Source organism: Hemibagrus wyckioides, linkage group LG08 (assembly GCF_019097595.1).
Source record: "Hemibagrus wyckioides isolate EC202008001 linkage group LG08, SWU_Hwy_1.0, whole genome shotgun sequence".
NCBI classification, from domain to species: Eukaryota; Metazoa; Chordata; class Actinopteri; order Siluriformes; family Bagridae; genus Hemibagrus; species Hemibagrus wyckioides.
The window spans coordinates 14814644-14839192 of record NC_080717.1 but is presented as its reverse complement, the minus strand read 5'-3'; positions in this window follow the sequence as shown (position 1 = coordinate 14839192).

Here is a 24549-nt window from a genome sequence, read left to right as displayed (position 1 = left end):
CATGTAGATATCATGGACCAGTATATCAGCTGTCATTATTAATGTTATACTGTATGTGATGTCAAGCCTACTGACCAGTTATGCAGTATACTGCATATAATACATACACAGCCTTGAAGGACAGCTCCTACATGAAACTATTTGTTCCTGTTTCCTGTTTATGAACAATATGACAACCTTGAATACGAGCATTGTCTACTGGTAAAACCTTATGTGCACTGCTAAAACTATTTAGTGGCTTGTGTTGAATAATTACTCTTTAAGTGTTGTTCTGTACACAGCTGGCCCAGATTAGAATTTAAAGGATGTCACCTCACTATGATTTTACCTGATTGTTTTGTAAATTTATTTGTTTCCAGCAAAGAAAACAACCCAAACATGTCCGCTTCCCAGCAACTTCCTAATGATAAAAAAGTGCCTTGTGGCCGGTGAGCTCGTCAAGCACTGACAGCTCTTGTAGCTCAGTTCCTGTGGGATTGGCCATTAATGCCTGAAGGCTCACAGTGGTCATACAGACTTGAGCCACAGTGCAGCAGTTTGCTTTTAAAGTGTGGTAGAAATAAAGAAAACTCTCAGACAACTGCTTTTTTTTTTTAACATGGATGACTGAAATGGAGCACTGTAGCAAAAAGGACCAGGCTCAGATGCAGAGCTTTCACAACAAAATAATGTTCTCAGCAGATCAGGGTGCTCCCCTATCATCACCCTGCACGCAATATGAATCATTTTAGTCAGATGAGACAAGCCTCAGTTCCACCATAACCACACACCCACATATACAGACACATCAGACACACAATCAGCAGTGATAAATGAAGCAAACCACATAACAGACACATCTATAAAATCAGTGTAGGATGAGAATAGCTCTGTCTCGTTTAATGGGTCAGGACCCAACAAATCTGAAACTGGCTGAATTATGTCATGAAAGAAAACATGCTGCACTGGTTACACACTCATGCTGTAATCAGTCACAGGTGTGTGTAAGTCAGAGAGGTGTTAACTCGGGGGGCCCAGCAACTACAGCCTTAGGGGAGGTCTAGTAGCTGAAGCTGCACACACACACACACACACACACACACACTCAAAATCATCACCAACCCATAAAACTACTTGATATTCCATTCACAAACTAAGCTGAAATGTATCAGCACCTTAACATTTAAATGAAGTCCAAGCTTGTATTCTCCTAGATAAATTGAACACAGGGCAGAGAATAAATGTCGCTGCATTGTACAAAAAAAAAAATTCTTAGCTGACTGAAAACTTCCTCTGGTCTGCTAAGGTCATTGGTTTCAGCAGAAAAAAAACTTTCTCTGCAAATGTAATAAATCAGTGGGGAGGTTTAACAGAAAGGACACGGTTCACGCTGTGTATCATTTTAGGAGGTACGAGTGTGTCAGGCAGCCTTCAGGGACTGCTGTGAGGATGTCAAGAGCTAGTCACTGCAAAACTGATACAGCACACAACATGCCATCCAGAATACACTGAAGCAGCATCATAAAAAATGCACCAAGCTGAATACATTTTTCACAGAAAAAATTCTAAGGGTCTTGGGAAGGTCAGTGAGGTTCATTTAACTTCAAATAACTTATTGCACTTCAGTAATTTGAGCAAATACAAAAAAAAAAAAAAAGAAAATACAAATAAATGAAAAACAAAATATTATTGTGCCAACAGTAAATTTGACAAAGGTTTCTGGAGAAAACAACTCTCAACTTTAGCAAACATAAAGTGAGAGTACAGAGGATGCAGTAATATCATTTAGCAATAAAACAACTGATGGTGAAATGTGATTATAGTTCAAGTATAAACCAAGTGTAAAACGTCATGAGAATTTATTTCCTGATTATTTATTCTTGTTATACTGTATACAGACTCTCAAACGCCCCTTTGGAGCAATTTATATATACAAAAAAATCTGAACTACAACAGGAGACCAATTTTACTTGATGACAAGTCACATTTTGTTTTATGTCAAATCATTTTTAGTTGCGTGACTCAGAAAGGACAATCTACAAATCAAAGACTAAACAAAACTCCCTTTTCTGGCACATAAATTCAAGGTGATTACACGCACCCCAAAATGCTCCAGATTACACCATCAGTTAAATGTGAAGGTTTTTTTAACTACAACTTTTCTTCAGGAAGCAGAAGAGCAGAGCATTTTATTTTTACACTGGTGTATTCAGCATTGACGGAAACGTGAGAATCTCTGAAAGTCCTCCACAGCAATTGAGCACCTGTTTTTGGTCCACACCAACAAACATCTGCACTGTCCTCTTACACCATCCCTATCTCTTCTCCCCACCCCCGTCCTGGACAACTTTGTTTCTCTAGGGAATTCAGAGTCCTACAGCAATTCCACGGGTCCTCTTCCGTGGATTATTCCCATCCTGCACAGTGGCTGGTGGGTGCCAATGCACTGCGGCTGTGCACACAGATGGGAGCTTGGCCCTGTGATAGCTTCCATATGTTGCATAACTGTTCCGTTTTTTTTCGTTTTCGATCCTCGTCTTTCCATCTCTGTTTTTTGCTTTAAAGCTACTGGTCGCTGGAGGGTAGGTAAATACACCCAGATACAAAGCAGGACAGAGGTAAATCACTGCTGAAATACAGACAGTCTCTAGAAAATGCCCTTTGCCTGCTTTCTTTCATCCTTTCCAAATGATTGGTTCAGATATATTATAATGATTTTTATGACCTTGTTAGGATAAATTATCACTTGGTTAACAAGATGTTAGAAAAGCAAGAAATGGTAATATCAGACTATGCCTCCAGGACCTTGCAAAAATAAATAATCTGTTTTGCATAACTTATCTGTCACCGGCACTGGACTGTTTTATGTCACCTCAGGGACATAGTAATATTGATCCATGTTGTTCTATGGTAAATAAGAGGCATCAGAGCGCTAAAAAGAGCCCACGGACACAGTCAGCCTGGGAGGTTCACTTGTCTGGCCTGACACATATGGGCTATAATACAACACCCCTCCACCCTACCCCCTAATTATAATCCTCCAAGTCACCCTCATTAACCAGACATCCGCACTGAACCCGTCTGAGTGAGGGCAGGGAGCTGCCCTGTCAGTCAACTCAGACCACCTGAAAAAAGGTATCAAGAGAAATAATCCAGAAGCCCCTGAGCAATGAATAGTAACCCCCCCAAACTAGCATACATGCCTGCTATAAGCACAATCTATGATAACGAAATCTGTGGAAAGTCATGGAAAGAGCATCTGTTGAGAGAATATGAAAGCCAAAGTGAAATGAAAGCTCATACCTATAGGTACAAGATGATTCACCAGGTTTATACACAGTGTAACAGTATATAACAGTGGAGTGTTAACAACTCCACAGAGACACATCACGTTCTTACTGATTGACATGCATATAATCATTTTGAAGCCAAAGGAAAAAGTGTTATAACTTTTTTTTAAGTAGAGCTTGGTTTCTCATATCCATAATGGCAGACACATTTTTGTAAAAAAAAAAGAAAAAAAAGAAAAAAAAGAATTCTTCCTTGTTTAGGGAAGATTCAGTGTAGATTATCAGAATAATAAAACACAGTCATAATCATTGCAACAATCTGTCAATATTATACTGAGTGTTTTACTAGGTTGACTCAACTGCAGAGATTGTGCACTGCGCATCCAGGAAGCCCCTGACAGCCTCATGGAGGGAAGTAAGATCATCAGAAATGACACAAGCTGCGGGCAGTCTGCAGGTTCAAAAACACAGGGCCTGACAACAGTGATTTATGACACTATTGCTGTTTCTGAGGCTGACAGAGACGACCGCTGAGCGTCAGTTTTCTGATATTAAAAGTGAAGGAACCCGCTGCTCTCATAACATTTTGTTAATATTGAGTTAAATCCCCAAGAAGACACCTCTGCGGCTTGACCTGTGCCATGTCCCCATACTTCAGTTTCTTTTGAAGTTTTAAAACAGCAGTTGCACACTCTTCACCTTTTTTTTTGAAGTCTATAATTTTTTAACACTTTAGAAATTAACAACCAAGCCATTGAAATTTGACCACAGACAGTAAGGCAGGAGCAGTTTCAGCTCATATTGCTGTAATTCTCTTTACATTTTGTGACACTGGACCTCAGGAATCCATTGGACCAGTTTTTTTCAGGGTTTTAAATAGTTATAAATAGTTTTAAACAGACAGCCAATATCAGGGGTGAGAGTAAATCTCTCTGTTGGCAGTGATGCAGATTTGGACAGAGTGCATTTAGCCCTTACAATATCCTACAATGAAAATGAGGACGAGAACATAAGCAACTATCTTCCCTCCTGTGTTGATGAGTGCTTTGCCACATTGCTGGACTGGTGCCTATGAGACAGATGGCAGAGGAAGATGCCCTGAGTGCTAACTTTGCTGGCTAGCCTTAACATGCAACACAGCCTGCACTATGTCTGTACCTCTGGTGGAGTCCCACGAGCTGCTGCAAGCCATCAGAAGATTAAGAGCTGTGAGCGAACAAAGCAGAAAGTGCAGAAGAGATCAAATAACAAGCATATGCTTGGATCTTTACAAAGAATTTGGCATTTCCTTCTATCCAGTGCTGTATGGCATATCAGCGGCTGAGCAATAGCGGACGTGATGCTCTCAAGGTGGCTTAAGGGGGATTAAGATGGATAGCATGCACCATGTTCCCTGAATCGGAATTTACTCAATTAACCATCTAAATGTCCTGAGTGGCCAAGAAGTATTTGGATAGCCCCTGTTTGCTTGACATAGATTATTAGATTAAGGAGGGCACATTCCCGTATGGATTAACACAATTAGAGAAATAAGCACTGAGTAAAGTGATCTGATGGTTGCTATTTTTAAAGCTTATTTTTACAAGGAAGCACAAAAAAGGCAAAAAAACCCCCAACCCTACTATTTCTACTATGACTACTGCTACTACTACAACTAACTAACCACATTCTCAAAGAAATGTTATGTCCTATATGTGCCTACTCATTTTTACTCATCACAGCAGCTTGTCTGGACAGCTTTATAATATAAGCCTGTAAGCGTGCTGCAGACCACAAGCTGGCATGTCTGATGTATTTGGGAAGACGTATGGAAGTAGCCTACAGTTTTAATCTGAGGTCAGGTCTCACCATTTGACCCCTGGTTTTCATGTAGCAGTGAACCTTGAACAGGCTGAGCAGAAAAGACTTGGCATTATTGATCTCTTATTCAGATTTTGTTAAAAGAGTGATAGAACTAAAAATCATTTGCTCTGTTGTGCTGAGACTGAGAGTTTGAATCTTGGCAATGCCACAGCCATTCATTCAACATAGTGGTATTACGTTCTCACCTGTCAATCAGAGAGACACTAGCCAATTATATGTGTGTGTCTGGACATACTCAGCTACAATAATATGTAACATTAAGTATGTCAGGTTCATAATCCACTGAAGCATATACACCGATCAGCCATAACATTAAAATCAGTGACAGGTGAATAATAATAGGTGAATAATGTTGAGTGTCTCATTGCAGTGGCACATGTCAAAGGACAGGCTAAACAGTATTAGGCAGCAAGTGAACAGCCAGTTTTTGAAGTTGAGGTATTGGAAGCAGGAAAAATTGGCAGGCTTAAGGTATACAGTGGTTAGTATCTACCTGCAAAAAAATGATAAGGAATGGTTTGAGGAACATGACAAAGAGTTCAAGGTGTTGACTTGGCCACCAAATTCCACAGATTTCAATCTGACTGAGCATCTGTGAGATGTATTGAACAAGTTTGATCTATAGAAGGGCCATCTCAACTTACAGGACTTGAAGGATCTGCTGCTTACATCTTGGTGTCAGACACCACAGCACACCTTCCACACCAGAGCTGTTTGGGTGGCACAGAGGAGACCTACAAAATATTAGGCAGGTGGATTTATTGGTAAAGCTGATCAGTGTAAATTCTAAACTATATATTTTTGAACATTTGCACAGGGGAGATTAACTGATTCTGTAAACAAACAAACAAACAAACAAACAAACAAACAAACGAACAAGTAAAAACTAGTTAATGAACACATCAACAAGGTGTTAAACATTGGCTATCCATCTAGTTAGTATTCACTCAGGTAATTACTTGCTGGGGTTCTGTTTTTTACATTTTCTGTCATACTATACACTATAATTTTATATTGTGTCTTATCCAGTATGTTTTTTTTAAAAACTAATGACACCTTTCTGACTTTATTACCCCTTTCATGCCAGTTATGCTAAACATACCTTCTAAAATGTATACTATAAGCTCAGTGAAGCACTACACACCGCAATGTATTTAACAATCATTACAAGGCACAGGAATTTGCTAGGAATTTAATAGTTCTTTTCTTCTTCTCAGTTTCATGGATCAAAACCAAAGCTGATAAGATGTTTGTTCATTTGTTACATTTCTTAAGAATTAATCACAATAACAATCTGATTATTTGTGTAATCATATGCTTTCTGAAGAATCATTATTTTCATTTTTTTTCAATAACAGAAAAGCATTCTGAATACATTTTATATATGGCGGTGTTCTTATGTCTATATGTATGAAAAATATCTTTAACAAATAAAACATGGCCTGAATAAGAAGGAGAATAAGAAAGAAGACATGGTTAGAAACCCAAAAAAGACCCAAATTGGAATATAGTACCATTTACTATGACTGGTTTTTTTTTTTTTGCTCTTGAAATTGTTCCTTCTCGTCAGACGTCAACAATGACTCAAACAGTCTCCAAAGTTCTTATCTTCAAGCATGCATGCATGACTAACACTCATCTGAACTTCCCGAATGTTAAATTAAGGCCATTACTTCAAGGAGCAGGGTGAAATTTAATCTTCCCTAATTGTCAGAATATTGTTCTTCCTCTTCACATCACGCCAAGGGGATATGATTCTCTTTCTAGGAACTGTGATATATTTAATCATTAGTAGAATTGACTATCATGATCCCCACAGTTATTTTCTGCCTTCTTTAAGTGAAGGCAGATAAGTAAAATAATCTAAAAACAATTAAAAATTTCCATGTGAAGAACAGGAATAAATATTTTTCTTTGTTCCAACAACGAAAAAAGTTCTCAGACATTTATGGGCCAAATGCATAGAGGTCCACACTGAAACTCTGGAATATTTTATACTTTAAAACAGGATTTTTTCTTTTAAAAAGGACATGCGCAACATCTTGACTATTTATTATTTAAGGGTCTGCATTATTTTTAGGTCCCAATTTATTTATAAGTTAATTTGTGAGATTGTCCACGTTAACTGATTCATGCTTTGTCCCTTTATTCGAGCACGTTTAGACGACACACTGATGGATTTAATATAAAATAGATCATGAGGTTTTGCACAAACTTATGGAGTTCATACCAGTTTGAGTGCACGCTGTCATTAAAGCAGAAAAGAAGTACAAATGCTAATAATCTCTGAATTTTGTGTAAATTTTTCAAAGATTCTATTTATCACTTAATTTGTCAAGAATATAATTTGTAATGAAAATTGCTGCATAAAATGAGAAAAGATGCAAAATAGAAACATTCTCACTAGTGCTTTCAGACATTGAGACCCCACTGTATGTTTGTAAGAACCTTAAAACATGTTTAAAATATAGGCAAACAAATTCATCAAACAAAGCCACTGTTATATAACAATGTTTTTCACATCTACTCTGTCTCATTTTTCTTTGAATTTATACCCCCATTTTCTCCCAGTTTAGTCATTTGCCAGTTGCTGCCCACCTTCTTCCAGGATGCTGTTATACACTGGAGACAATTGGGTTTGAGCTCAAAAGATAAATGTAAAACAATATATCAGAATTTCAGTTTTCATTTTCTGGCATTTACATCTATGTTTTAAACAACTTAGAACCTTTGGTGGCAGGTCACCCAAATTTAGGTGAGCAAGGTAACAATAACTGCATCAAGCCAGAGACTCGCTGACATCACCAGTTTGTTGTATTCTTCTTTTGTGATGCTTATCCAGGCTTGTTCAACAGCTCAGATCTTTACTTTCTCCATACTTTGGCCTTTCCATCACTTTGTTTTGGCTTCGTCTTAGTTCAAGAACTTCTGAGGATCATGTCTGTATATCTTTGCAAATTCCAATCTGGGCTTCTGATTCTTGCTGCTGATGAGTATTTTGTATCTTGTACTTTGGTCTTTATATTTCTGCTCTTTTTCAAACAGTAGACTGTGATACCCATACCCCTGTCATGTGATGGTTGTTGGTAATGTCACTGACTGTTTTGGGGTTTTTCTCACAATGTTTCTACCATTACCTGCTGTTTCCTTGATCGACCTGTTCGGTTGTAGCTGTTAGCACATAAGTTGTTGTTGATCTTTCGGCTGCTCTCTTGTGCGCGAGGGGTCACCACAGCGGACCAACTGGTTCGCACAAAAACACCGGATGCCCTTCCTGACACAACCCTTCCATTTTTATCTAGGCTTGGGACCAGCACTGCATCCACTGGCTGGGGTTTGGGCATTAGCTGGGAGTCGAACCCAGGCCTTCCACATGGTAGGCAAGTAACCTACCACTGAGTCATCAAGTTAGCATGCAAGGGTTTGCTATTGCTGCAATTGTTGGATTGATATGCTCAATGCAATGACTGTGATTGAGTTTCCCTCTTTTCAAAGCTTTAGAATTGCAAACTTTTCTCTCATAGACAGCTCTCTGGTCTTCATGTTGATTTATCCTTTTTAACAAGAAAATGCAGTCTTCATAGAGGAAACCCAGGCCTCAAACCGAGAGTTGAGATTCAGAGCTATTAACTGTTTAAACAGTCACACTAACTGGGCACAAGAAACACCTGTCAGTAACATGTTCCAATATTGATTGAAAGTGATATTTTGATCACTTGAACAGTTGGTGGTAGATGTACATATCAGAAAATTAAAGCTGCAATTTGACTCTATTGTGCCATATTTATTGTTTCATCTCAAACCCAAATGTCTTTAGGGTGTAGCCAAAAATATTAAAAAGAATAGTCCTTGCTGTCCCAAAACTTATATTGATTATACATGAAGAAGCACAAATGTAAAATCCCTGTTGTGAAATGTTATCTTTGAATGGCATAGAAATTTCCACTCAATGGCATGCACATAATGTTTAGGGACAACACAGAAATATAACAGAGAAAAACATGAAATTGGTGTAATGACTATCTTTGGATGTAGAACTGAAAACATGTGGTCTGAAATAAAGAAGGATGACCAGATGTACAAATCGAATACTGAATGTATACATTAATGTTTCCTCATTATTGAATGGCAATCATTATGTAGAGCACTGCAGCTACCAGGTCACACAATTAAACACACAAAACACACTAAACAACTCAATGGTGCACAAATCCTATGCTTCTTCTATGTTAAGGGCATTTTCTTTGTAACCAGTAGAAAGAATATAAGTTCAGGAAGTTTAGGTTTAGTCAACAGTTTAATGCCTGTTATAAATCAGTCACCCGGTGGATTATGGCACAGGCAGTTGGCTTGTTTCCAGCATATGAACAAAGAGTTTCCTCTTCTCACTACTAGGCTTATTGAACTCCACTTGAGCTTTGACTTCTCTAGTTTCCTGATTTTTTAGGTGCTGTAACTAAACTTTAGACTAGACTTCTCTAAATGATCGTCCTTAGACACACATACACTCTCTCTCTGTCTCTCTCTTCTAATTTGCTGGCCGCAGTTAGAAATCAGCCGGCTGGGACTTGCCAGTAATTGAAGTCTCCACAGTGACTGCCTACAGCAGAGCATTCAGCGATGCACAGGGGAGATTTCCTGGAGGAAATTCAATAAGCTGTTCAAAGTTAAGTGTAGTCATCAACAGGCTGCGTCCAGCATAAGATGCAGAAAAGCATTTGTCAACACATCTTAAAATACATGGAAATATGCCTTACCCTCAGGCTAACAGAAGTATTAAAGTGTTCCAGGTTTCTGTAAGTAAACTGTTATAAACAAACTTAATGACAAGAAGAAAATGCTACATCATATAGGTAGATGACAATATCCAGCAGTGTTCATCAGTTGAATGGTCTTTGCGTACTTAGAAGATCAACGGGTAATCTTTACTTATTAATTATCTTTACGTAATTCATTTAAAGGCTTTAAACAGTGAGGAATTATGTGCTTACTTTGGAGCCCACCATGCAGCCTCTGTGGGACATTAAAAGGTGTTAATTGCAAACATAGACTTTCTGTCAGCTCAGCAGTACATTATTCTCCCTACGCTTGATTTCTTTTGCTTATTCTTATGGGTTACTTTCACCCACTATTAAAAGCTTGGCAAGTGGCTGACATTATATAATAAAGATGAAATAAAGATGCAAATGGTAAAGATAAAAAGTTCAAAAAGGCACTCTGTCTGACAGCATGCTGAAATGTGTATTCTGGGGCCTCTTGAAAGTTCCTAGAAAGTTAAAGAATGTATACATTGACATCTACAACAGACCAGAAGGGAAGGCAGAGCATAAAAGGCACCAGTGCAGATCAAAAGTACACTTAACCTAACCACTGAGGTATGAAGCACATATCTTATGACATGCAAGCTGAACTATAAATCAGAACTTCCTGATCTGCAGGCTGAAAATGCAGATCACTGGTGCACCTGAAAGTACATGCTGAAATTTTGACAAGCCAGAGAGTGTTTGATGGATGCCTGGTGATGGTTTTTTTAAGAGCCTCCTGAAAATGGGGAAAAAATCTGACTCCCATGAGGTGATACAGGCCTCAAGACAAGCCAGTGTTGAAGCTGTACTGAATAATGAGTGGCTGATTATGGCTAGTCTGGTGCAAAGTTGGATAGGGCAGTGTTTCACATGTATTGACTTATGCTATTATGCACACTTTAAGCCAAAACGAAAATAACCACATCAGTTTCGAAGCTAAAAAAAACCCTGTGTCATATCAACAGAGCTGTACATGCACAATGACGTAGTTCTCACATTCTATAATCAAACTAGGGAAGGAAGCTGATGACATGATTGCCTGTTGATGATGTACTCTTCCTAATTAAAACAGGAAGGAGGATAACTCCTCACACTCTTGCAGTATTATCAGGCTTAAGGCTCTGCTGTGGCTGTGACTCAGCTCTTAACTTCTTCCTCCTGATATCCCACTGGGGTTTTAGAAGAAAAATGCGAGAGAAAGGGATGCAGTACAGGGCAGCATGGTGTCACTTACTAAGTCTTGTTTACACCATCCCCCAGCATGAGCTGTTGTTGCTCACAGCCATAATGCAATTTTCCATCTGATGTTTAATGCTTGAGGATACAAAAGTATACAAAACAGTTGGCATTATGCAAGTTGTTTGAGGTGTTTTTTTAATGTTAGTGCTTGGGGTACACTGAAGCATTGAAAATGCCTCTTTCGGGGCAAAATGGGTCATAATTCTTCTGCTATTTAAGGGTTCCCCTTGGCCTACATAATCTTTAATGAGGTGGGGTATAGTTAAACAAGAGGGTCAGCAATGTTCCACTGCTACAGAAATATTCCAGGACACTTGACTTCAATCCTGAGGGTAATACAAGCCTCCTTGTGGATAATGAAATATGAAGCTTGAAAAATGACGCATCTAATGATGCTCCCTGACAGCTCTAGAATTAAGTAGCCATTGCTGTGGGATCAATCTAAATAGCACACAGATGGCCAGCACAATGTCTTTCTTGCCTCGTAGTAGCCTTAAGCTGCTGCATCTATCTTGGTTTCTTTTATAATAGGAACAATGAATGCTTGAGATAATTATACTGCAGAAATAATAATAATAGTAATAAAAACAGAAGACAACACAGGTGGCCAAATAATTAGAGTCCACTCAGATTTCTGGTAAACTACTTATGAGTAATAAAAGCAGCTGAAACAATGAAAAGCCATGATATAAGTGCATGGTGTCCAAGCGTAAAATCTAGCAAACCTAAAATGCAACATTAAAATTGCACACATTATTTGGTCTTATATTAAAAAAATGATGAAAGTTAATACTGTTTATCCTTTAATTGCATTTTGCAAAATAAGACACTTCATTAACCAAGACACTAATTCACTTCACTTCACTTCACTTCACTTCACTTCACTTCATAAATAAATAAATAAATAAATAAACAAACAAACAAACAAATGTCCAAGATCCATTTTTCTTCCAGGTTTCCTGGTAGGGATCACAATAGAACCAGGCTGAGAAGATCAGTAGCTTAGACATCTCTATCCCCAGCCACAGATACCAGGTCCTCCTTGGGGATCCTGACATTCCCAAGCCAAATGTGAAGTATTCTCCTTCCAATAGGTCCTGGTTCTGTGCAAAGGTCTATGTCCTGTGGGACATGCCCGATATAGCTATACAAGGAGCTGACCAGGGTGCGTCCTTGTAAGCTATCTGAACCATCTCAAATGGCTGCTCTTGAAATTGGAAGAACAGCACCTCGACTCCAAAAGCACTGAATGAGGTCTCAATACTGAAGCGGTGTGTTAACCAGACATCATACTGAATGTCCCCACATACCAGACTTTCCCAAGCAACCCCTAAGATTCTGCTGGGCTTACTAAGTAAAACTGGCCAGCACCTAACTAGTGATTCTTTGACAGATCTGCCCTTTCGTGCAAACATATGATCTAATATCTGATAATAAAATTAATAAATAATTGATTTTTAGACTTTTTGGTGCTCTACTAAGTAAACATATGAGAACTTTGTGTCTGACAAACTGTTACCGACAGTCCATGACAGTCCCAGGAATGGCCTCATGGAAGTTTAGATCCATGAGGCCATTCCTATCAGTCATGCCCCTCAAATTATCTTCATGACTTATAACATCAGCACAACAGAGTCAGAAGGAAGTACTGTCTTGATCTTTTAACATCTCCAAGAGGGCTGAACCTCTATTTAGTGCATATGCATAGACAAAAGTATAAGTTTTCTTCCTGAGCTTTGAAATCTCACTGAGGCAAGCATCTTATCCACTGTCAAAAAGTGTGATGGCTTTAGCCTGGGACTGGTGAGAATCCTCACACCTGAGTAAGGTCTATGTCCTATGGGAATTGTAGAGCAGAAGAAAGATATCCTCTAGTGAAGAAGTTTGGTTTGGAGCTTCTACTGTGTATGGTATACTATATCTAGTCCTTACTATTCCATCTCACATACTCTTTGCTCACAGCAAAGTAATGTTCCATGCTCCCAAAGTCAAACCTATCCCATGTGAGACCTGACCCCCACCCCCACACTGTTATTTCGGGCTGAGCCCGACCAGGTTATGTGGGTGGCCCAGTCACCAGGCACTCACTTGTGGACACCACATCCAGGACTGGCTCCAGGGGAGGTGGGTCCGAATAACCCAAATCAGAGCAGGGTGTTTTTTGTATGTATGAAGGGGCCCTCTTTCATATCTGTTCATCAGGGGTGGCTTTACCAAGAGCTTCTTGTGACATAGCCCTGAGGTTCACCAAATTACACAAGCCCCATCACCAAGACCTGGTCTTTATCCACAAAGGGAATTTCAAAATAAACCTAAATGCAAATACATGAAAGCACATATGCATTACAAAATGAATATGACATAAGTAAACAAGGCTTAAGCTTTTTAATGCCTCTAAACCTCTGTTTTTCTGCCTATCATATTTACTGTTACATCATATTGTGTCTAACTTATTTTGTTTTTATCTCTGATTAGATGTTATTTAAGATAAACAGTTTTCAACCATAATTCTTTTGTGTCACTGTGATGAAATTGATTAAGTTCTGGCAAGTTTTTCAGTCTTTCTGTTTGCTATGTCATATTATAATAATGCTAAAAGGCAAAAGAGGAAAATGGCTTTCTCATAAAGCCACTGATGATGGAGCTTAACTTTGTAAGAAACCATGGCAACAAAAATCTTCCATTTGTAGAGAAGCAATTTTCTCTCTGTCTGCACCAATAACATTATTGATGTGCATGTTCTTACACACAAATTGGTGGAGATTTTGAAAAAGACACCTGAGACATGAAACAGGCAGAACATCAGGATTAAATTAACTATTTCCAGCAAGCAGCTAGAGTCATGAATGTCTTGCTTTGGAGCTCAGGCAATTTGTGTTTGCTTTAAAGAAGTGTGCTTCAACTTTAGTGACACAGTATATTAAAACAAGTGTAACATTACAAACAGTTAAAAACGAGTTAGGATGATTAGGATTAACTAATGGATCCTATTTAAGATACATTAATCCTTCAGTAGGCTACACTAGATGAAGTTAATTTACCAAATGCACAAATGTATTAGCTTACATATTGGAACATAGGGTTAAACCACAAACACATATCTAATGTGTTTATGTCTAATAGCAACCTATTATGTTGTTGATTTATTATTATTATTATTTTTAGAAGGTCTATCCCTGCACAGAGGAAGCTAGGCTTGCAACTAAATCATGATGTAGATCATAAGTATGAACATCTCACTCTGTTAAGTCATTCACTGTTTATTTTAGATTTCCCATTAGAGGTTTACGTTATTCCTTGATGCCTTTGCCAGATGTGTTGGAAATTATTGTCTTCTTATGCTCTGGTTTTAGAGGTATAGTCTCAAGAAAAGTCTCTCTGGGCTTAAAGTTTGTTAATTGTCTAACTATAATGTTTTATGTTATTACTCATTCACAACTAAACCCATTCACTGCTAAAACCTTGGCATGTGGTTGAGTCTTTTTCAAGAATAATGCTAGTATTAACACATATAATATATTAGTATTCACTAGTCTCTCTCTCTCTCTCTCTCTCTCTCTTAATATGATTTGCACTCATAGACAACATCTGGACAGCTACTACACAATAACCCATTCCCTTCTATTGTTCTTTTTTTAGTTGTAATTCCTCTCACTCTGCCAATTTTCACAATCTTTTCTACAAGAGCGTACCAACCGTTCAAAAGTATAAATGTTTGCTGTAGTGTTATAATTTTATCCAGATAAATTCCAAAACATTCTCTCAAATAGTTAGCTAGCTTCCTTTGCACAGCCTTGTGAAAAACTTGATGTTTTTTTCTTGTCATTAGATTTGTATTTACTAACCATTTAAAAATATATATGATTGTTGGTAAGTGGACTGTTGGGATCATGATCAGGATAATCAGATCCTTGATTCATGGGTTGAGTGAGATATGGACAGCAAGACGATGTTAAAAAAGCTGTTAAATGACTAGTTTTAAAACAGTGCAAACAAAATTCTAGTGTTTTTTTTTTTTTATTAGGACAGAAACAGAGCTATCTAAAACTTGTTATAATTACACTGATATCAGTATTAATGATCACAAGTACAAAACTCAATGCATCACACAGACACTTTTACCCATTCAGATTTATCCAGACATTTGGTGGCTGTTCAAGCAGAACTACTGAGCGGCGAGGAAATGTAGATCTGTAGCTTTTGTAAGATACAGCAGAGTGTAATGCAGTGTTTCCTGTGACTAATACTGTTGATGTTCTTTCATGACACCTCCTGCATCTTCCCTTATGCTCATTCAATTACTCTACTTAGGCCAGAGTACAGAAGCTCTGGGAACAAAAATACAGTTTCTTTTTCTTTGTCTAGTTCTTTTTTTTTCTAGATTTATGAGTGAGAAGAACATGGAAATCGGTCCAACAATGCTCCAAGTTATCTATCTAATATAGCATCATAAAAGTATTTGAAAATATTTAATTAATTATTATGAATGAATTGCTAATATAATAATAATATAATATAATATTATTAGATAATATAATATTAATTTACTGTAAATAAATATTATATATGTTTTGCTTTTTAAATGTTTTATTAAACATGTGTTATATTAAAAATTACGCCGTTCTTTAATATTCAGTGGTGAATATTTTGTTAATGCTAAAATACAACTGCAGGTTTAGTTTGATGGGAAAAGTATTACATCTGAGCCGCATGGACACACCCAGTGCTCATGGAACAGGTTATGGATCCACACTGACTACGATAATGTGGAACCATTTTTTTTATCTAAGAATGTATAATATGTGTGACCTTTCATTTTCACACAAATCTATTTTCCAGATGAAAGTGGCTGGAATTAAATTGGATATTTCATATGCTGTATCATGGTAAATAGTGAAAAATTGTTCAGGCCAGTTTCTTCATGAACTGCACACCAGCAAAGCATTTTAGCACAACATTAAAGCACACAGCAACTGCAATGTGGACAAGATGAAGTCTGCAACAGAATTAGAATTGAGTGGAAAAGGGACTGCTATGTTCATGCAATCTAGAGTGAAATACAATCCTTTAACACTTCACAAATTGTCTCAAACACTTAAAACTAGTGTTTATAATACTTTTGAGGCCTGAGGTCTGTTTCTTTCTTTAGTACATCAGATTACTTCATGCCTCTCAGATAACTCATTCCACTCTTATTGCAGTGAGAGCAGCACCTTCCACAATACTTTTTTTTTTTTTTCCATCAGGGAGAAAATGAATGATATGCTGGCTGACAGCTGGCTCAAATCTGGCAAACCTGTGCTGATGACCAGTGTGGAGAATGTGCTACCCAGTCTCAGTTGCCACAGTTGTTGCCTGGACAGGACAGAAATGAAATAACTCAAATGTGCTGATATTGTCATCCTCCCTTCATGTCTTATGGGCCATTTTTGGTTGTCAGTTTCCTAGAAGAACTTTAAGCAGTTCGACTGCCTACAGAGTTCAAGGAGCGTAACTACACAACAACTAATTCAGTCACTAACTCCCACATGGACAATGCTCGTCATACATGTATGTTACCTGGACTATATGTTTATAATAAATACACTGAATAATGGCTCAGATTATTTGTCAATAAAATAGTTTGTGTTAAAATATAATTTGTAATTATTATATACAAATGTCCCATAGTTTTAGCTCATGGTTGCAGAAATGGATGAAGAGGAAACATGCTGAGTTTAAAGGGCAAGTATTTCTGCATTACCAGGCAGAGAAAGAAAAGGGCATATTTTTAATTTACTAATAACATGACGGGTTTCCTTGTGCTTTAACTGAGTACATGAAACTGCCAGAAGGAACTGATTAAATTTCATCAGAGCCTGAAAGTCAGTGTAAAGCAGATCCGAAGGGTCCAGGCCATTAAGTGCTAAAACAACAAATAATAATGCATGAAAATGGATCGTCTTGTATAATAGGATCAGTAAAAAGATGGAGTGATATTTCAACGCTCTTAACTAATGACCAGTTAATCACAACCAAAGCAAAGTAATCATAATAATCACAGTCCATGTTGAGTAAATGTGGATCTCTGACCAAACCCACTTGTGTACGACTCTGTCACCATGAACTTTACTTGAAAACCTATACCAGTGATTAAAATCATACAAGAAATGAAAATCATTTAATCCTGATCAGGATTGTGGTAGATCTGAACTCATTCTGGACAGGGATACCTTTACATATACAGGCAATTTACAGTTGCCTCTACCAATTGGATCTAAGGAGAGCATGCAAAGCTTCACACAGACAGTAATCTGAGCTCAGAATTGAGCCTCAGACCCTGGAGCTGGGAGGCTACACACTGCATTAACATGCCCCCTGATTTCAATTCAATACAGTTTTATTTTTTAAGCTCTTTTAAAATCTGACATTGTCACAAATCAGTTATACAGAAGTACTTAAATTCAGGATGTACATTTTACAATTTCAAATTTAATCAAGTTATCACTAACGAACAAGCCAGAGGTGAAGGCGGAAAGGAAAAACTCTCTGAGAGGTTATGAGGAAGAAACTTTGAAGGAAACCAGACACAAAATTTAACCCATAATATGCATGACACAATATAGTGTCATTATAAACAATTTCCCTTCTAGGGCTTTGTACTAAATGGTCAAAAAATGCAATTATCTAACTAGGAAATTCATTCTAGTTTTTACATGAAGTCTGTTTTAGTTTAACTGTTCTCTGATTCAGACTGGCTTCAAAACTGTCCCTCAAAGCAACTCTAGTCCTAAACCATTATAGCAAAACTCTTTGTATCAATTCCAGTCCAAAGCCCTCATCATGATTTCTAAGTGGTATCATCCACAGTAATCTCACATATCTTTGAACTAACTTCAACTGAATAATCAAAATGTTTGAACTGACTTGCATACAGGAATATTGTTTAGATTTTGTCTAGGATATCTAATGTTACAAAAAGATTTTCAGGGAATAAACTGCTTATTCTGAGGTCAGTTGAGGGACTGAAGTACTTTCAGTAAAAAACATGCATGCTTTTATAGTACTTCCCAGCAAAGTGCCTTCAACTGCTGATTCAACTAGCAATTATTCACTACAAAATACAATTACAGATAAATAGAATTCTCCTAATTGCTGTGAGTTTGATGAAAAATACAACACAGATGACCTAATTTTACTGAATGCACACTAAATATGCATGTGTTTGTGTTAAGATGAATAAAGAAAACAGTTTAAGAAACATGTTTTGTTTCTTGAATGAAAAACTGTTGTGTGCTACACTTCAAAAGTCTAGTTGCTATGGTACAAACAGTTCCGTTCTGCAGTATAAAAGTTACTGGTTTCTTGAGAGAAGCCAATTTATTAACATGCCACGGACACAAAGGGCAGAACATCCTTTACTGGCTCAGTTTCCTTCTTCTCCCTCTTTTTCTCTTTCTCTGAGTCTCTCTCCATTTTCTTTTCCTCCACACACTTTTCAGTTCACTTTCTTTCTTTCTTTCTTTCTTTCTTTCTTTCTTTCTTTCTTTCTTTCTTTCTTTCTTTCTTTCTTTCTTTCTTTCTTTCTTTCTTTCTTTCTTTCTTTCTTTCTTTCTTTCTTTCTTTCTTTCTACTATACTGTTTTCCAATGTCTCAATATCTAAAACCCATCAACCCAATTAATGTCTTCATATTGGATCAAACGCACCATAGGGGATCAAAACCATACAAAATGAATGGTAGTCATAAGATATACTTAACCCTGACAGGCTGGTTATTTTTTCCCCCCTATTGTTTTAAGCTGGGGTTTCTGTGGACCTCTAGAAACCCGATTTTCTAAAGCTCTCTCAGGCATTAACAAGCAGGAGGGGGAAATTTCATCTCAGGTGTTTTCCATCCATTTTTGCGTTCGCAGAATGAACTGATTTCTAATGGGTCCCTGATCTCATGTTGAAAAATGACCTGAAGGCAAACTCTCCCTAACAGGTGGGGACCAAGACTGCCCTTACCAAAAAGAAATGATTTACGGTATGGATATTCTGGCCTCAGTGCTAGCCATTAAAGACCTGGAGTCATTAATAGAGTGGCTTTTTTTTGCCCATTTCCCTTTCAGCTGATAACAATATGCAGCTGGACAAAAAGTGTTACAAAAACCATTGCCATTGCCTTTTTTTTTGTGACAGTATATAAATTACATTTATTGCTTGGCAAACCATGGAAACGCTACAAATAGCAGCATGAATTGTTATGTTATTCTTCCCAGACAGAGCAAAGAGAATTCATAATAAGGAAGGTGTCAGCACATGAAAGGCAAATTTCACAGAGATAAGAAACAAAGAAGACTTGGTTCAAAACGCTGCCATTCCAGCATAGCTTTTATGGAGGCTTTTTATTTCCTATTCATACAAGTGAGTTTCAACAACTTAGCGTCATTCCTCACCTTTTAACACCCAGAGCTGCTTGTAGAGTAAAAGAATTACAATCATTAATATTGTTTTGTTTTTTTTTTGGATAGGGAAGAGAGGAAAAAACAAAATCCTCAACAAATCCCCATAGTGGAAATGGATTTTTGTTTTTTCCAGAAGCTGGCACTGTCAAATCACTTGGTTTTTTTTAATTTTTTTTATTGGATTCCTCAGCTAAAGCCTTTGTTCACCCTCCTTGAAATACCCTCCATCATAACAGTAACAACCTCTTAAGAAAATGAATATATTTTTCCTGTAAATATCTTCAGTGTAGCAGATATAAGACATAAATAAGAAAGAAGTAAATGTTTAGGTTAATAATGAATGTAAAAAACATTGATTGCAGGGCAAAGTAAAAGGATCATTTAGAAATCAGCTAACTACTGTACTACTTACATATTCCTTTTAATTATCACTTTAACAGATCATGTATCAGGTTACAGTGTCTTACTGAAGGACTGTTTGAGACATGTTCCAGTTGTATATCTGTTTTAGACTGTAAACACAATCAAATTAGTTATTCTTTAGAACATAGATCTACACTGATCTACATTATAAGATCTGAACACACAGGGAATTCATCATGTTAAATATTTAGTGAGAGACAGGCAAAGTTTGCAACACACACAAACAACCCTCTAATCTGTCAAGGTACAGCGCTCCCTCGATTTAACCCCACACTGATTTTTAGCCCAGAATTTGCCGCCAGCATCCAGCATTAAAGCAGGTTTCCAAACCGCATGCAACTGATTGAAATTCTGATAAGTGCAACATCATGCGAACAGCTGCATAAAAAGGAGGACCGGCTTTTGGCTACTTCTCTTTGACCATTTAATTTGTTTTGACTTGCTTTAATCTTCCGCGTACAATAAACGAACTCTCGATCTGGATTAACAACATAGCTCTACTCTTTTTGGGGTGTGAAAGAAAAAGGTGTCGAAAAATCTGAGAGGAGGTACAGATGACCAGTTTGCACTGGTCCACTCCCATTCATGCTCGGATACAGAACGTTGGGAAGAAACGCAAAGCTTCAGAGGATATCTTCTGTTCACGTGGCCCAGATCCAATCCACTTTGTGAAACGCAGGCGGGGTAACTAACATCAAGATCACTTGGATCACCTGTCACCTCTGTAAAGATCTGTATGGTTGATTACAGGCTGAACGTACAAAGAATTCAAAGCCATTCACTGTTTGTTGGCTTTAGGCACCTACAGTAAAGCGCTGCTATTATGAGGGCACATGTGGGCTTGACCTACTCTGTTCAAACAGGGCTACTGAGTAAAAACAGCACTCTTAGCATGCAGACACCAGGCTGATAGAAGATTTCAGGCTTTATATTATCAATGTACAAAGAGTGAACTTTGCGAAAATGAATGGGTCCAGCAAGTACCAGCAAAACCCAGTAGTGCAGGTGGGAACTGCTGTTACCTTTTAGAGCCCTTGCATTGTCCATAAATGAATGAGTGGCTGTGGGTTACTTTAGCCCCATTCTAAACGATCGCGACCCTAAACTGTCATCCCTCATAAGTTACCCCCAGTTACCACTCTCTAGCTCATGGACCGGATAACCTGGATTATGGAGACAGCTGCTGCACAGTCACGCAACACTGGGGCAAATGTTCATGGTGATAATTGGCTGAGACAGCTTGAAGAATGGGCTAGAAGTTCATCCTGTGTAGTAAAATCACTCCAGTCAGAATACAAACACAACAACAACGAACAGCATCATGACAACAAACACACAAGTCTGGAAAAGTCGGGATTATGTGATTTTCAGACAAATAGACATGATGAATGTGCAATAATGAGATAAAAATTTGGTTTTCTTTCTTTTTTAAATGAGAAAAATACTGTGCAGTAGATTTTAGTCTGATCAGCAGCAACCTCCTAGTTTTTTAAAATCTGAATATGATTTACATCTCACCTATTCCACTAACTCACAACTCCATCACCTAGTTTAAGGCTAATATTGCATATGGAGGTAAAGACGCTCAGTAGAAACACCAGTGGTGAAATTTAACTCTCCATCCATTCTTTTTAAAACATTCAACCTACTTCAATTGTTAACAATAGCAACAAACATCTGCCTGTTTATTTTCGTCACTGTATTTGAGCCCGGTAATTAAGTGAAGAATAAACAGGAAGGTTATTACAAGAGAAACATTTAGTCTGATAAGAGACATTTTTAAGCCAGGAATACAAAACCACCTGTGGAGTGATTAATATCGCCCATAAACATGTCCTGAGCAGGAGTCATCCTTGTTTCTTATGAGCAACAAAATCAGACGGGTGAAGAAACGTGGGCAACTAAAAATAAACAGGCAACTAATATACTGCTTTATTTGAGGCAGCTACCACTAGACCACAAATGTCGTCAAACGGTAGCTGACATGCAGCATGCACGGCATTCCTTTATTGAAAGGACTTCCTGTAAACATCCAAGTGCTTCCTGTGTCAGATCCCAGCCCTTTGAAATAACAGCTTGTGCAGGGTCCAGGGTTCCGGATGACCAAGGCCACTTCCCGAAGAAATGGCATAGGAATTCAATGCCATCAAGGCAGATCATCCGTTAGTATCAACAAACGGATGCAAGGATACTGAGGTGGAAAAAAAACACCTCACCACCTGAAAGCCTCTTCAAACTTTACATCAAGCGAACATGAATAGGAGTAATGTGGTGCAAATGTTTTGACTTTGCACTCTACTTTAGAATTACAAAAAGGGGAATATCTCCTTACAAACGACAATAAAATCATTCCTTATGACCACTGAAATCCCAGCAGAGGAAAAACACCTGATTTACTGAATTAATGTTTTTTTCTGGCTTTTTTTTTAATGTTTTTAGTTGTTTTAACATTGATGTTTTTATTAGTGTTATGTTGCAGTCAGCAGGTAATTGAGCAATAATACAATTTGTGTTGTTTTGGCTTTGCACTCCAGAAAAAATTGAATTAGATGAGTAATGGAACTGAAATGAAATAGAAAGTATGGCGTTAAAGTATTGAATGTCAGCTTAAATATGTCACGTCAATATCAGGTTAACCGTATCGAGATTCCAGCCCATTCACATGGGAAACTACACTGGCTTCACTTGGGTTTTATATTCTTTATATTCTGCACACACCCTTTACTGTTATTTTTGTCTTCTATCTATCTATCTATCTATCTATCTATCTATCTATCTATCTATCTATCTATCTATCTATCTATCTATCTATCTATCTATCTATCTATCTATCTATCTATACTCACCCTCCACTTTATTACTAACAGGTGCACACCTACTCATTTATGCAGTTATCCAATCAGCAATCATGCGGCAACAGCACAGTTCATGAAATCATGCAGATTCACGTCAAGAGCTTTAGCTAATGTTCATGAAACATCAGAACCATGGCATGAATATTTGGTGCCTGATGGGTTGGTTTGAGTATTTCAGATACTGATGATCTCCTTGGATTTTCACACAGAATAGTCGCTAGAGTTAACACGGCATGGTGTGAAAAACAAAAAACTTCCTGTGTACAGAGAGTCTGCAGGCAGATTAGAGGAGAATGTCCAGACTGGTTTCTGCTGACGGGAAGTCCATATTAACTCAAATAATCACTCTTTATAAATGGTGAGCAGAAAAGCATCTCAAAATACATCTAAAAGCACATCAAACCTTAGGGTTAAAAGTAAGGCACAAAAACTCAAATAACTAAGGGAGATTTAAATAACCACACCCGCTATATGCCATGCATATTTGTGATGATGTAAAGCAGCATGGATGATTGTCATGGACAGTACCTGGTCAATGTACATGAATGAATTATCTGGCTGCTAAAAAAAGAGCATTGGGAGGATAAGAACCTTTAAACTGAGCCTTAGCCACTTGCAGGGTGAAAAGATTACTTCATGAGAAGTGAGCATTTCAAGTGGGCCATTTAAAAATGGAAGGTGCTCGTGTTGGTACGTCTGAAGAGGGTGTTGGGGACATGTTAGCCCTGGGGCAGGTGACTCGCTATACAATGCCTGCACAGTGTGTAGAGGGAGCAGGAGCATAGACCCTGAACTGAGGACTTGATTGAGTAAAATGACTTTCAGGAACATCCTTACTGGGGCTTTGTGTTTTACATGACAAATGCAATCCATCCATCATGGCTTTCTGTCCATTCAGCAAGAACTTAATTGTTTTTTAAGTGCTTCACTAACTTCACTCTCTGGGATTAGCATTCCTATCATTTTTAAAAAGATTTTTTTAAAATGAAAATCACTGTTGGATACTTAGGTCCACAAATATGCAAAGATTAATAATTAATTAATAATGCTTCCATTATGAGGAATTTATGCATTACTAATCTGTAGTGCATCAGGAAATAATGGAGCTCACTGACAGCTAACTGAATCATGTATAAATAGATGTTAATAATGGTAACGCACAATTAATGGTCAAATATTGACAGTCTTTTTGTATACATTGTAGGCTAACCCAACATTTAGGATAATAGGATTATGTGCAGATGTATTAATACAGTTGAAGTAGCCAGTGACCCTAACAAATTGCTTTGAGAAAACATCATCAAAAGCTACCCACTTTATTGGGCTGATGTTAAAGAAAATGTGATGCATACAAGCACATGGTGAGATACTAAATCAGATAAGAGAAAATTTAGAGCTGAACACAATATCATAAACGTTTATACCCTAGGTGAAATTTGTAATAATGTCTACTTTCATTTGAATTTATAATATATCTTGGTTCTAGTTTAGGATTAGAGATATACAAAAATCCTAAAAAGGCTGTGCTAAGGATTAGTGCATGTCTTCCTTCAATAGTTAAGTATTACTATGTGCTTATGTGTAGACCTTAAAGAAAATTGTTATTGTTATCAAGCTGAGTTTCTGTCTTCTCAGCCCAGTCTTGTAGATTTATCTGCTCTGTTAAT